The sequence below is a fragment of the Rhinoderma darwinii genome, chromosome 2 (genome assembly GCF_050947455.1).
Source record: "Rhinoderma darwinii isolate aRhiDar2 chromosome 2, aRhiDar2.hap1, whole genome shotgun sequence".
NCBI classification, from domain to species: domain Eukaryota; kingdom Metazoa; phylum Chordata; class Amphibia; order Anura; family Rhinodermatidae; genus Rhinoderma; species Rhinoderma darwinii.
The window spans coordinates 40,865,129-40,878,874 of NC_134688.1; positions in this window are offsets into that span (position 1 = coordinate 40,865,129).

Genomic DNA, 13,746 nt, shown 5'->3' on the forward strand with positions numbered 1-13,746 from the left:
CTCTCTGTAGATAATGCCACACACACCCGCTATAGATAGTGACACACACACACACACACACACAAGGGCCGCCATCAGGGCAGTATTAGTGGTACTGCCATTAGGGGCCTGGCTGCATGGCTGAAAAATAGGGGCTCTCCGTCATCGCGGCCCCCCCTCGTGTGCCACCCCCCAGACCTTCTGTATCTTCACCCTCTCCTGGCAGGCTGTCAATAATAATTCAAATATCTATCTATCTATCTATCTATCTATCTATCTATCTATCTATCTATCTATCTATCTATCTATCTATCTATCTATCTATCTATCTCATATCTATCTATCCAGGGCCGGACTGGGACTTAAAATCAGCCCTGGCATTTTTAAGCACACAGGCCTACCACAGGCCATATACAGCCACCAGTGTTGGGCTGGAGTACATGGGACCACCGTTCAGCTATACAAGATATGGGGAGAATCAGGGACTTAGTCCTAATCATCTCCTGATTGCGTGATCATTGCCTAATACTGATGTATAAAGATTGCAATACCAGTATACAATGCTAAAATATCACCATATTGTAACTAAATAGTATGATTTATAGTCAGCCATATACACACACACGCTCACATGCTGGACACATGACGCACAGATGCAACCCACAAGCTGGACACATGCTGCATTCTTGTCACTCACACGTAGGACACATGCGCACGCACACCACTCACACCTAGTACACATGCGCATGCACACCACTGACCTAAGACGCATGCGCACTCACACCTTTGACACATGCTGCATTCGTGGCAGTCTTACGTAGGACACATGCGCACGCACACCACTCACACCTAGGACACATGCGCACGCACACCACTCACACCTAGGACACATGCGCACGCACACCACTCACACCTTGGACACATGCACACGCACACCACTCACAGGACACATGCGCACCCACACCACTCACACCTAGGACACATGCGCACGCACACCTAAGGACACATGCGCACGCAGATCACTTACATCTAGAACACACCCCTTACTCACACCTAGGACATATGCTGCACATGCACCACTCACACCTAGGACAGATGCGCACCCACACCACTCACACTTAGGATATATCCTCCACTCTCGCCACTCACACCTAAGACATATGCCGCACGTTCTCTACCCAGACCAAGGACACATGTTGAACACGCACTACTCACACCTGGCACAGATGCTGCACACACCACACACCTACTAGACACGTACCACACACTAGACACATACCGCACGCACTACTTACACCAGACACATACCGCACACACCACGCAAATGTTAAACACATACCTCACATATTACTTACACACTAGACCAGGGGTCTCAAGCACGTGGCCTGCGGGCCGCATGCGGTCCCTGGGGCTATCATCTGCGGCCCGCGGGACACAGAGCCGCTAGTATAGGCTCTGCTCCGAAACTCTGGAATTCCCTGACATCGCTGTCCATGTTTGGACACACGATGTCTGGTGCTTCCCCAGAGCCAGAGTCCCATGCTTAGCGCTAGTATAGGCTCTGCTCCGGGACTCTTTGGAATTCCCTGACATCGCTGTCCATATATGGACAGTGTGTCAGGGTCTTCCCCAGACCGGAGACCCAGGCAGAGCGCTAGTATCGGCTCTGCTCCAGGACTCTGTGGAATTCCCTGACATCTGTGTCCATGTTTGGACACACGATGTTTGGGGTTTCCCCAGAGCCAGAGTCCCGGGCAGAGCGCTAGTATAGGCTCTGCTCTGGGGAAGCCTCTGACATCGCTGTCCATACATCGTCAATGATGTCAGGGGCTTCCCCAGAGCAGTAGTCCCAGTGATGTCAGGAGCACAGCTGCAGTCCCAGGAAGAGCCCACTAGCGCTCTGCCCGGGACTCTAGCTCTGGGGTTACCCCTGAAATCTCTGTCCATATATGGACAGTGATGTCAGGATCAGAGCTGGAATCCCAGGCAGATTTCTAGAAGCGGCTCTGCTCCGGGACTCCAGCTCTGGGCAAGCCCCTGACATCACTGTGGCAGCATCTGCGGAGGGCACTGTGGCAGCATCTGCGAAGGGCACTGTGGCAGCATCTGCGAAGGGCACTGTGGCAGCATCTGCGAAGGGCACTGTGGCAGCATCTACAGAGGACACTGTGGCAGCATCCACAGAGGGCACTGTGGTAGTATGTACAGAGGACACTGTGGTATTATCTAGGGGTGTGATGCATTATCTACAGAGGGCACAGTGGCATTATATACAGAGGGCACTGTGACATTATCTAGGGGTGTGTTGCATTATCTACAGAGGGCACTGTGGCCAGGGGCATAACTAGGAAAGACTGGGCCCCATAGCAAACTTTTGACTGGGGCCCCCCCCTCCTCTGGGTGTCACACAACCCCCCCCCCTTGTAGATAGTGCCTTTTTTACAGTCCCCCCCTGTAGATAACGCCATACAGTCCCCCTGTAGATAACGCCATACAGTCCCCCCTGTAGATAACGCCATACAGCGCCCCCTGTAGACTGTATGGCGTTATCTACAGGGGGGACTGTATGGCGTTATCTACAGAGGGGGACTGTATGGCGTTATCTATAGGGGGACTGTGTGGCGTTATCTACAGGGGGGACTGTGTGGCGTTATCTACAGGGGGGACTGTGTGGCGTTATCTACAGGGGGGAATGTGAGTCGTTATCTACATTCGGGGGCTGTGTGGCGTTATCTACAGGGGGGACTGTGTGGCGTTATCTACAGGGGGGACTGTGTGGCGTTATCTACAGGGGGGACTGTGTGGCGTTATCTACATTCGGGGGCTGTGTGGCGTTATCTACAGGGGGGACTATATGGCGTTATCTACAGGGGGGACTGTATGGCGTTATCTACAGAGGGGAACTGTATGGCGTTATCTATAGGGGGGACTGTGTGGCGTTATCTACAAGGGGGACTGTGTGGCGTTATCTACAGGGGGACTGTGTGGCGTTATCTACAGGGGGGACTGTGTGGCGTTATCTACATTCGGGGGCTGTGTGGCGTTATCTACAGAGGGGGACTGTAAGGCGTTATCTACAGGGGGGACTGTATGGCGTTATCTACAGAGGGGGCTGTAAGGCGTTATCTACAGGGGGGACTGTATGGCGTTATCTACAGAGGGGGCTGTATGGCGCTAACGCCATACAGCCCCCACTGTAGAGAACGCCATACAGCCCCCCCTGTAGAGAACGCCATACAGCCCCCACTGTTGAGAACGCCATACAGCCCCCCCTGCAGGGAACGCCATACAGAGGGCACTGTGGAAGCATCTACAGAGGACTCTGTGGCAGCATCCACAGAGGGCACTGCGGCAGCATCCACAGAGGGCACTGCGGCAGCATCCACAGAGGGCACTGCGGCAGCAGCCACAGAAGGCACTGCGGCAGCATTCACAGAGGGCACTGTGGCACTATCTAAAAAGGGGCTGCCCAATCTTGAAATGTGTGTCTGCCAAACACTGCTAACAGAGCCGCCGGACTGCATTTATTAGCGACACTTAAACTGGAAAACTGGATTGTTGAAATAAGCACGTGGAGAATTCTCTTATTTTAAACCTAGCGGTATTATTATAGTAATGTAGTATTATTATTATAGTAATATAGTGTTATAGTAGATCAAATAACTAATTGATTAACAATAATTTTGTATTGTATCAAATTTGAAAGTAATGCGGCCCGTCAACTTCCCATTTTTTCTATATGCGGCCCACTTACCCGGCCGAGTTTAAGACCCCTGCACTAGACCTATACCACACATACCACTCACACTCACATTGAAAACAACATGCACACAAATGGCAATAATACATTAGAAGACACAAAACTTATACAAATTGCATATTTCACTCATACAATTGACATACACTGTTAACACTACATCAACCAGTCACACTACAAAAATCAATCCAACACTTCTCTCACATTGCTATATTTACCTGCAGTGCAGCCTGGCAGAGCACACCTCGCTGCACGGTGTGTGCCCAAGTAGTACAAGGCAATGGTGCATCCCAGAAAGTTGGAGGAGACTGGTAGTGATGTATAACAGCTAGAGGGATGTCAATCAAGCATGGAAAGGTGGGTTTGGATGCAGTACTATGTGACTTTTCAGAATAGCGTCACAGCCCCATGACCCTTTATGAGAAATTAGCATACAGTGTGCGCCGTTCTAAAAGTTGATTTCATAGATTGTCCTGCATCTGAAAACAACATACAGGGAAATGTTTGGTAATATTGTCAGATCATGTATTACCCTATGGTGGCGGTTCAAGGGGTTAAAACTAACTGAAAGGTTCCCATTAAATATAAAATGAATTGAAAACAATTCCATCTGCCCTGTAATTTTGTTATTATAAATATATTCTATATAATTACAGCTCCAGAACCAAGCTCTGACATATATGGCTCCAGAACCAAGCTCAATACATATATACAGCACCAGTACCAAGCTCAGTACGTATATACAGCTCCAGAACCAAGCTCATTACATATATACAACAACAGAACAAAGCTCAGTACATATATACAGCCCCAGAACAAAGCTTATTACATATACACAGTACCAGAACAAAGCTCAGTACATATATACAGCACCAGAACAAAGCTCGGTACATAAATACAGCACCAGAACAAAGCTCAGTACATATATACAGCACCAGAACAAAGCTCAGTACATAAATACAGCACCAGAACAAAGCTCAGCACATAAATACGACACCAGAACCAATCTTGGCATATAAATGCAACACCAGAACCAAGCTCAGCACATAAATACGACACCAGAACCAAGCTCAGCACATAAATACGACACCAGAACCAAGCTCAGCACATAAATACAACACCAAAACCAAGCTCAGTACATACCGTATATATCGGCGTACAAGACGACTTTTTACACACTTAAAAAAATGTCAAAAGTGTGGGGTCGTCTTATACGCCGGATATTGTCTTGTACACAGGTTGTTTCTTACCTTGTGAGCCTGCAGTCCGGTACACAGGCTCCCGGGATGCACGGAATCCGCCACGGATCTGAGGGAAGCTGGTATTAGCCGCAAGGGAACATCTCTGTAAGCCTCCGTAGATCTCCCTTTTTCTCATTCCCTGCCTCTTAGATCTCGCGCGATGAAGCAGCCTATCTGCGCATGCGCGAGTTCAAAGAGACAGAGAGTCCTGGGTCCTGCCGCCGATGTCCATAGTGAAGCGCTCCTGCACGAAATGGTGAGTATATCTTAAATTCTATATTTTAAGGGTAAAAGTTGGGGGTCGTCTTATACGCCCAGTCGTCTTATACGCCGACATATACGGTATATACAGCTCCAGAACCAATCTGAAATGAAAAGTAGGACATCCTCCATAATTCCCGGCACTGTTCTACGGTATAAACACCCTTCCGTAGCAATACAGAAAGGTGTCCGCGGCCAATAGAACCGGGCGCGTCCGTAATTGCGGTCTGCAATTACAGAGATTTTTCACGGTCGTAAGCATGAGGCCTCATGCTCATGGCTGTGCCCGCAGTCGTGCCATTTTCGTCCCGTGCAACCATACAAAGTATGGCCCCATGCACACGAACGTGCTTTTGCGGTTGCAATTCCCCCGAAAATCTACGTGAGAATTATGCATTATGGAGCCTGGACTGCAGAAGGAACGAGCATGTCTTATTACGGCCGTGTTCTGCGGTCCAGGCTCATAGAAAATAATGGACGTGGCCATGTGCACTGCCCGCGATTTGCGGGGTCGGCTCGCGGATGACACTCCGCTGGCGGCTGACCTGAAAATCACGGGCGTGCACATGTCTACGGTCGAGTGCATGAGGCCTATGGGAGCCTGCCACGTAAAAATTGAAAAGTAGGACATGCTCCATAATTCCTGGCACGGTTCTACGGCACGGACACCTATCCGTAGCGGAATGGAAAGGTGTCCGCGGCCAATAGAACCGGGCGGGTCAATAATTGCTAATTAAAATTAGTTTTTTTACGGTCATGTGAATGGGACCTTAGTACGGGAGCACGGCCCGAAAATGCGGGCTGCCGTCGGCAGACGGCCCTGCCTGCAATCGTGGGCCATGATTACGACCGTAAAATTGCCTGTAATTGTGGGCCCATTCATTTCTATGTCCGACGGTCACCTTCCCGTATGTCTACTGGAGGGTGTCCGTGCTGTAGAAAGCTGCCGAAAAAAATAGGACATGTTCTATTTTTTTATTTTACGGACCGTGCTCCTATACTTTATAATGGAAGCGCGACCAGTAATTACGTACACGGCCGTGTGCATAAAGCCTAAGGCCTCATGCACACGACCATATTTTTTTTTTACTGTCCGCAAATACGGATCCGTATTCATCCACAATTAGGCCTCATGCACACGACCGTAGCCATGTGCACAGCCGTGATTTTCACCCGTGTCACCCGCGAGCCGCCTGCAAATCGTGGGCTGTGCACATGACCGCGTCCATTATTTTCTATGTGCCTGGAAACCACGGTCGTGTGCATAGGCCCATAGAAATGAATTGGGCCGCAATTCTCCGGTGGATTTTCAGGGGAATTGCGGCTGCAAAAGTATGTGCATGGGGCCTTAATCCGCATATACGGCACGCTGTCCGCAAATACAGTCCATAGTGCATCCGTAGTTCATCCGTATTTACGGATCCGCAAAAAAACAGGAATCTTGGGTAATCCCCTGGCTTTGCATAACAGCGGTTCCCGCAATTACAGATGGCTACGGATGCACTTTCCAAGCCGTCCGCATTTACGGTAGCACCCATAGACTTCATAGACTCCGTAATTACCGACAAGAATAGGACATGTTCTATAATTTGCGGATCATTTCTACAGCCCGGACACACATCAGTAAATATACGGAAATTTGTCCGTGACCCATAGAAATGAATGGATCCGCAATTTCATCCGTAATTGCAGGTGAAAACAACGGTCGTGTGCATGGGGCCTAAAATGTGGCGCACTTATCACACCACAGAACACTCTTTAGGCCCCATTCACACGAGCGTGAATCACGTCCGTGTGTTGTGCGTTGAAATAAGGCACAGCACACGGACCCATTGATTTCAATGGGGCTATTCACACATGCTTTGCTATGCTTTGCAAGTACGTGAATAACGCATGCCCCTCGCAAAGCAAACTGATGCATAACGCAGAGGCGTAGCTAGGTTCTCCAGCACCCGGGGCAAAGATTCAGTTTGGCGCCCCCCCCCCCCCCAACCTCTTTCCCCCTCGCCGTGTTTGTTTCCTCTACCAATCGACGTGTCATTTCTTTTTATGTAACGCGAGCATAAAATTATTTGTACATTTCACAAGCAATATGGTTCTATACACAACACAAGAACCAAGCTCACTACATATATACTACACCAGCACAAATACAGCTCAATTTAGTGCAACCCCTGCCGTATAGGTGTGTACGGCGTAAAACTACAGCTCCCAGCATGGCCCGAACAATGGTAAGGATATGCTGGGAGATGCCGTTTCACAAAAAATAAATCCTATCATAATCATATCACCCATCATCTCGCTGCAGATCATACAGTGACTACAGTGCTGATTAGAGGCAGAATAAACATTTACATTAAGTGACTCACCGGTGACGTCTCAGATTCTAGTTCTTTCTCTCCATCCGGTCCAGACCTCTATGATGACTTCTCCCGGTCACAGCCCATTTCTGCAGTTTGCCGCTCAGATGTCTTCAGCTTCTCACTTTTCCAACATTTCTGCACCTATAAATAAATATAAAGTTATCATTATACCACACACTACGCCCCTAAATATAATAGCGCCATACACTGCACCTCTAATTATAATAGCACCATACACCGTGTCCCACACAGACACTGTGCCCCCTATAGATAGTGCCTGCCATAGAGCCCCCTGTAGATAGTGCCTGCCATAGAGCCCCATGTAGATAGTGCCTGCCATAGAGCCCCCTGTAGATAGTGCCCCCATATAGACCACCCCTGTATATAGTGTCCCACAAATAACTCCCCCTATAGTGCTCTACAGATAGCCCACCCCTGTATATAGCCCCCTGTAGATATAGCCCACCCCTGTATATAGAGCTCTACAGATAGCCCAACCATGTATGTAGCCCCCCTGTAGATATAGCCCACCCCTGTATATAGTGCTCCACATGTAGTCCACCCCTGTATATAGTGTTTCACAGATAGCCCACCCCTGTATATAGCCCCCCTTGTACATATAGTCCACCCCTGTATATAGTGCTCCACTAGATAGTCCACCCCTGTATATAGTGCTCCACAGATAGCCCACCCCTGTATATACTATATACAAGGGTGGGCTATCTGTGGAGCACTATATACAGGGGTGGACTATATGTACAAGGGGGCTATATACAGGGATGGGCTTTCTGTGGAGCACCTTAGGGGGAGCTATTTGTGGGATACTATATACAGGGGTGGGCTATATCTACAGGGGGACTATATACAGGGGTGGGCTATATCTACAGGGGGACTATATCTACAGTGGGACTATCTACAGGGGTGGGCTATCTACAGGGGGACCATATCTACAGGGGGACCATATCTACAGGGCTGGGATATACACAGGGCTGGGATATACACAGGGCTGGGATATACACAGGGGGGCTATATCTACAGCGGTGGGCTATATCTACAGAGGGGGCTATATACAGGGGTGGGCTATATCTACAGGGGTGGGCTATACACAGGGGGCTATATACAGGGGTGGGCTATATACTGGGGGAATATATCTACAGGGGGCTATATCTACAGGGCTGGGCTATATACAGGGCGACTATATCTACAGGGGGGCTATATACTGGGGTGGGCTATCTATGGAGCACCATATACAGGGGTGGGCTATATCTACAGGTGGCTATATACAATATAGCCCACCCCTGTATATGGTGCTCTATAGACAGCCCACTCCAGTATATAGCCCCCCTTTAGATATAGTCCCCCTGTATATAGCCCCCCTGTAGATATAGTCCCCCTGTAGATATAGTCCCCCTGTATATAGCCCAGCAGATATAGTCCCCCTGTATATAGCCCAGCCCTGTAGATATAGTCCCCCTGTATATAGCCCCCTGTAGATATAGTCCCCCTGTATATAGCCCAGCCCTGTAGATATAGTCCCCCTGTATATAGCCCAGCAGATATAGTCCCCCTGTATATAGTCCAGCCCTGTAGATATTGTCCCCCTGTATATAGCCCAGCCCTGTAGATATAGTCCCCCTGTATATAGCCCAGCCCTGTAGATATAGTCCCCCTGTATATAGCCCAGCCCTGTAGATATAGTCCCCCTGTATATAGCCCAGCCCTGTAGATATAGTCCCCCTGTATATAGCCCAGCCCTGTAGATATAGTCCCCCTGTGTATAGCCCAGCCCTGTAGATATAGTCCCCCTATAGATAGACACCCCCCGTGGATAAAGTCCCCCATGTACCCATGTAAACAAAGTGTCGTCCCCCCCCCCCCCCCCCCGCAGATACAGCCACACTTCTATTACAATTTTTTAAAAAAACAACTATTCAAACTCACCTTATTCCCGCTCCCACGCCTTCCGGCAGCCATGGAAACCTGCTCTCTTCTGCGCAGGTCTCCAGGGGGTTGACCGCAGCGTCTATGAAAGGCGCTGATTGGCTGGGCAGGATGACTTTCTCTGTCAGTCAGTCAGAGCCTTTCATCGACGGAAGCGTCACTGGTACAAAAGGTACCAGTCGCTTCATTCGTGGAAAGGTGCTGAATGGCCGGGCACGGAACGTGCCCGGTCATTCATTGCTTCTAATTGTACTTGTGTCCTTGCGACACAGGTACAATTATAGTGCAGGAGGAGGTGGCGCTGGCGCCCTCCTCTGAACTGCGCCCGGGGCACATGCCCCGCCTGCCCCCCCCTAGCTACGCCCCTGCATAACGCAACACACACGGACCCGATTCACTCGCATTTTTCACACACACAGCACACGGACCCACTGATGGTCTATATCAGGTGGGAACAATAAAATTGGACGAGGAAAATCAAACAAATCTGATCCATTTATCTCCCGACATCACCTGCAGGACACAGGCTGCCATAAACAGCAGAGACTGGGAATTCACGGCAACCTTTTAATCATAGTACAAATGGGGATGATTTAAATCAGAATACATCAGGGAATTTCTGTGCGATTGTCTGATATACATATATACTACGGTCGCTAAACATACAATGGTTGAAATTTATCAAAATTGGTGCAAGGGAAAAAGGGGAGCAGTTAACCAAAGCAACCAATCACATTCCACCTATTATGGTTCCTTTCAAAAAGGAAAGCAGCGGCCTGATTGGTTTCTATGGACAACTGCTCCTCTATTACCTATAACGAGTTTTGATAAATATTCTCCAATTTATTCCCATTTTACAGAATAAGGTCGCTTTCTGAAAGCCGTAATACAGCCGCATTTTGGCATCTGTATTACGGCCGCAATGTTCGTTCCTCCCACGGAAATCTTAGATGTGATTAATATCAGGGTATATTGTGTGTCAGAGGCACACAGGAGCCACTGTCAGGCGAGCCGTCAGTCCAGTTGACTGACGGATTCAGCTTACAGCAGCGCTATGCAGCTTCTATGTATAGTGGATACATAGAAGCCTCAGCGCAAAAAATAAATAGAATTTTTAATAAAAGTCAATTGCAAACATTTATATAAATACATACATTTAATGAAAAAAAAAGGCTAGAAAGGTTTATATACAGCAGCCTTTAAACACTTGAAGTGACACTTTTTCCTTTTATGGAGCAGATACGTAATAGTGATTGGTTGTCCCGGCGCCCTGATGTAGGATGTCCGGACTCAGCGGTGACATCATGGCAGGCTCACTCTACCACACTGTGTTTCTTTCAGGGTATTTTCACACGCAGTGTTTTCAGGCGTATTTCGGGGCGTTTACGCCTCGAAAGACGCCTGAAAAAACGGAAGCTGAACGCCTACAAACATCTGCCCTTTGAAATCAATGGGGAAAAACAGCATTTAATTTATATGGGGCATCTTTTTACGCCTCTGTTTTAAAAAACGGAGCGTAAAAAGACGCTCCATAAAATGAAGTAGCATGTCACTTCTTGAGGCGTTTTTTGGAGCTGATTTTCCATTGGACACTATGAAAAACGCCTCAAAAAACGCCTCAAAAGAAGCTCCAAATTTAATTTTCAGCTTAAAGGGAAGGTGTCATGAATTATTATTTTTTTTTATCAAATTGCTTTTAGTATGATATTAAAATAAATTTTATTTATTTGTGTTCTTGTGTTCTACTTTTGACTTTTTTCTTACTTTTACTTCTCTATGGGGGCTGCCATTTTACAGAGATGGAATACGGCACATACAACCTCATAGAGAATGCGAACGGGAGCCGTTCCATTCACTGCAACGTACGCCGTCTGTGTGGGAACGGCGCATGCGCCGCTCCCACACAGACCAAATCGAAGCTCGTTCGCAGAGCGAAATCCGGCGCCATTTTCATGTGGACCAGAAGCCGCAGCCGGACAGTAAGATGACGACTTCCGGCCGCGGCTTCCGGGCATATGTTCAACAAAGTGAAGGCGCAAGGAATAGAAGCGGAGGCGGCAGCGGCGGCAGGAGCAGGTAAGTTATGTTCGTGTATGTGATGTGTGTATTATGTTTGTGTATGTTCGTGTTATACTGTCTGCTGAGCACTGTATCTAATCCTCCTACACTGTGCAGTCACTCAGAAAATGGCGGCACACAGTGTAGAAGGTTTGTAGATTCAAACCCTTCCTTCTCCTGGCACTAGCCAGAATAAGGGAGGGGGGATTGTGTGAGAACACTAGATAGAGTGTGTCTACCCCGAATTTGCAGCATAAAGCAATGAGGTTGCTTTACCACATTGACAATGCTGCAATTTTGGGAACTGCTCCCTCTAGTGCCCAGCACATGGAAATGTTATAAATTAGAATCTAATTTATAATATTTCCTGACTTGTGAAAAAATTTAAAAAATTAAAACAATGTGTAATCACTCAAATAATAATTGTTTAACTAAAAAAAAAAAAATAATTTCTACCGACACATTCCCTTTAAAAAACGCCTGAAAATCAGAGGCTGTTTTCTCTGAAATCAGCTCCGTATTTTCAGACGTTTTCTGTTAAGGGTGTGAACATACCCTAAGGGTATGTTCACACAGCCTATTTTCGGGCCGTAAGCGCCCTAAAAATGGGCTAAAAATCGGAAGCAGTACGCCTCCAAACATCTGCCCATTGATTGCAACGGAAAAAACGTCATTCTGTTCCGATAGGCCTATTTTTACAAAGCCGTTTTGAAAAAAACGGCCGCGTAAAAAAACGTCAGCGAAAAAGAAGTGCAGGACACTTCTTAAGACGTTTTTGGAGCTGTTTTTCATAGACTCTATTGAAAAAAACGTAAAAAACGCAGCGAAAAACAGACGTTTTTAGTCTAGTGTGTGAACATACCCTAAGACTGCAGCCCCTCACGTCACATCTTAGACAATAGCCACATTGACGTTATTGGTATCATATGAAGACCCTTTGTAAAATGCCTAGTTGGTAGAGACAGATAAACATCCTATGAGTGACGGGCGCTGTGTGCCACTCTTCTCTGCTATTTCTAGGAGACAACGGGGAGTATTAAATGGGTTCTCTGGAATTATAGGATCAGTGCCCAATGTAGAACCTCCTGTGTAAGATTGTAGCAGAAAAAACACTGTATTCTCATACCCTAATCAGTACCAAAGACAGCGCTTAGTATGCCGGACAACGGTAGGCCGGGCAATTATAGCCTTTCTCCCACCATAAGGACCCAAATTAAAAGGGTTATATGAGATTAGAAAAAAATGGCTGCTTTCTTCCAAAAACAGCGCCAATCTTGTCTATTGGCTGTGTCTGATATTGCAACTCAGCCTTATTCAAATAAATACTGTAGTACCAGACTCAGCCCATGGACATTAGTGGCACTGTTTTGGAAGAAGCAGCCATGTTTTTCTAATCTTATACAAACTCTATTATTACTACCTATGTAGCAGAAAGACAATTATTGCCCTATCCAATGTACCCGTGTACTGGTGGGCCATGCCAATGCTATGGGGCCTGGCACTAAACCATGCTCATCCACACGACAATCCCATATTCATTGGCAATTAAGGACTATTTGTCATAGCATACTCTGCTTCTTTGAGCATCTGCAACACTTGTGATCACTGCAATTGGGGTGAGGGGAGGGGTGGGTAGACGACGTTGGTTGAACCAGGATGTACTTTGGGAAGGACGGAGGGAAGTTTGGATTCTTCCCCTTCCTTCTCCATGTATATCCTGGATGCTTCCCCCTTCCTTCCCCATTCATGTCCTGGATTCTTCCCCCTTCTCTCTCCATGTATATCCTGGATTATTTTCCCTTCCTTCTCCATGTATATCCTGGATGCTTCCCCCTTCCTCCTCCATGTATATCCTGGTTTCTACCCCCTTCCTTCCCCATTCATGTCCTGGATTCTTCCCCCTTCTTTCTCCATGTATATCCTGGATGCTTCCCGCTTCCTCCTCCATGCATGTCTTGAATCAAACCCATATTGTGAATGTGTCTGTTAAATAATTTGAAATTAGAAAAACTCAGCTGCTTTCTATCTAGTTACAGCCCCACCCTTGTCCATGGCTGTGTCTGGTATTGCAGCTCAGTCCTAAATAACCTTTTTTTCTTCATTTCAAACAATCCATTTAATCATAAAATCATCACAAGACACTAAA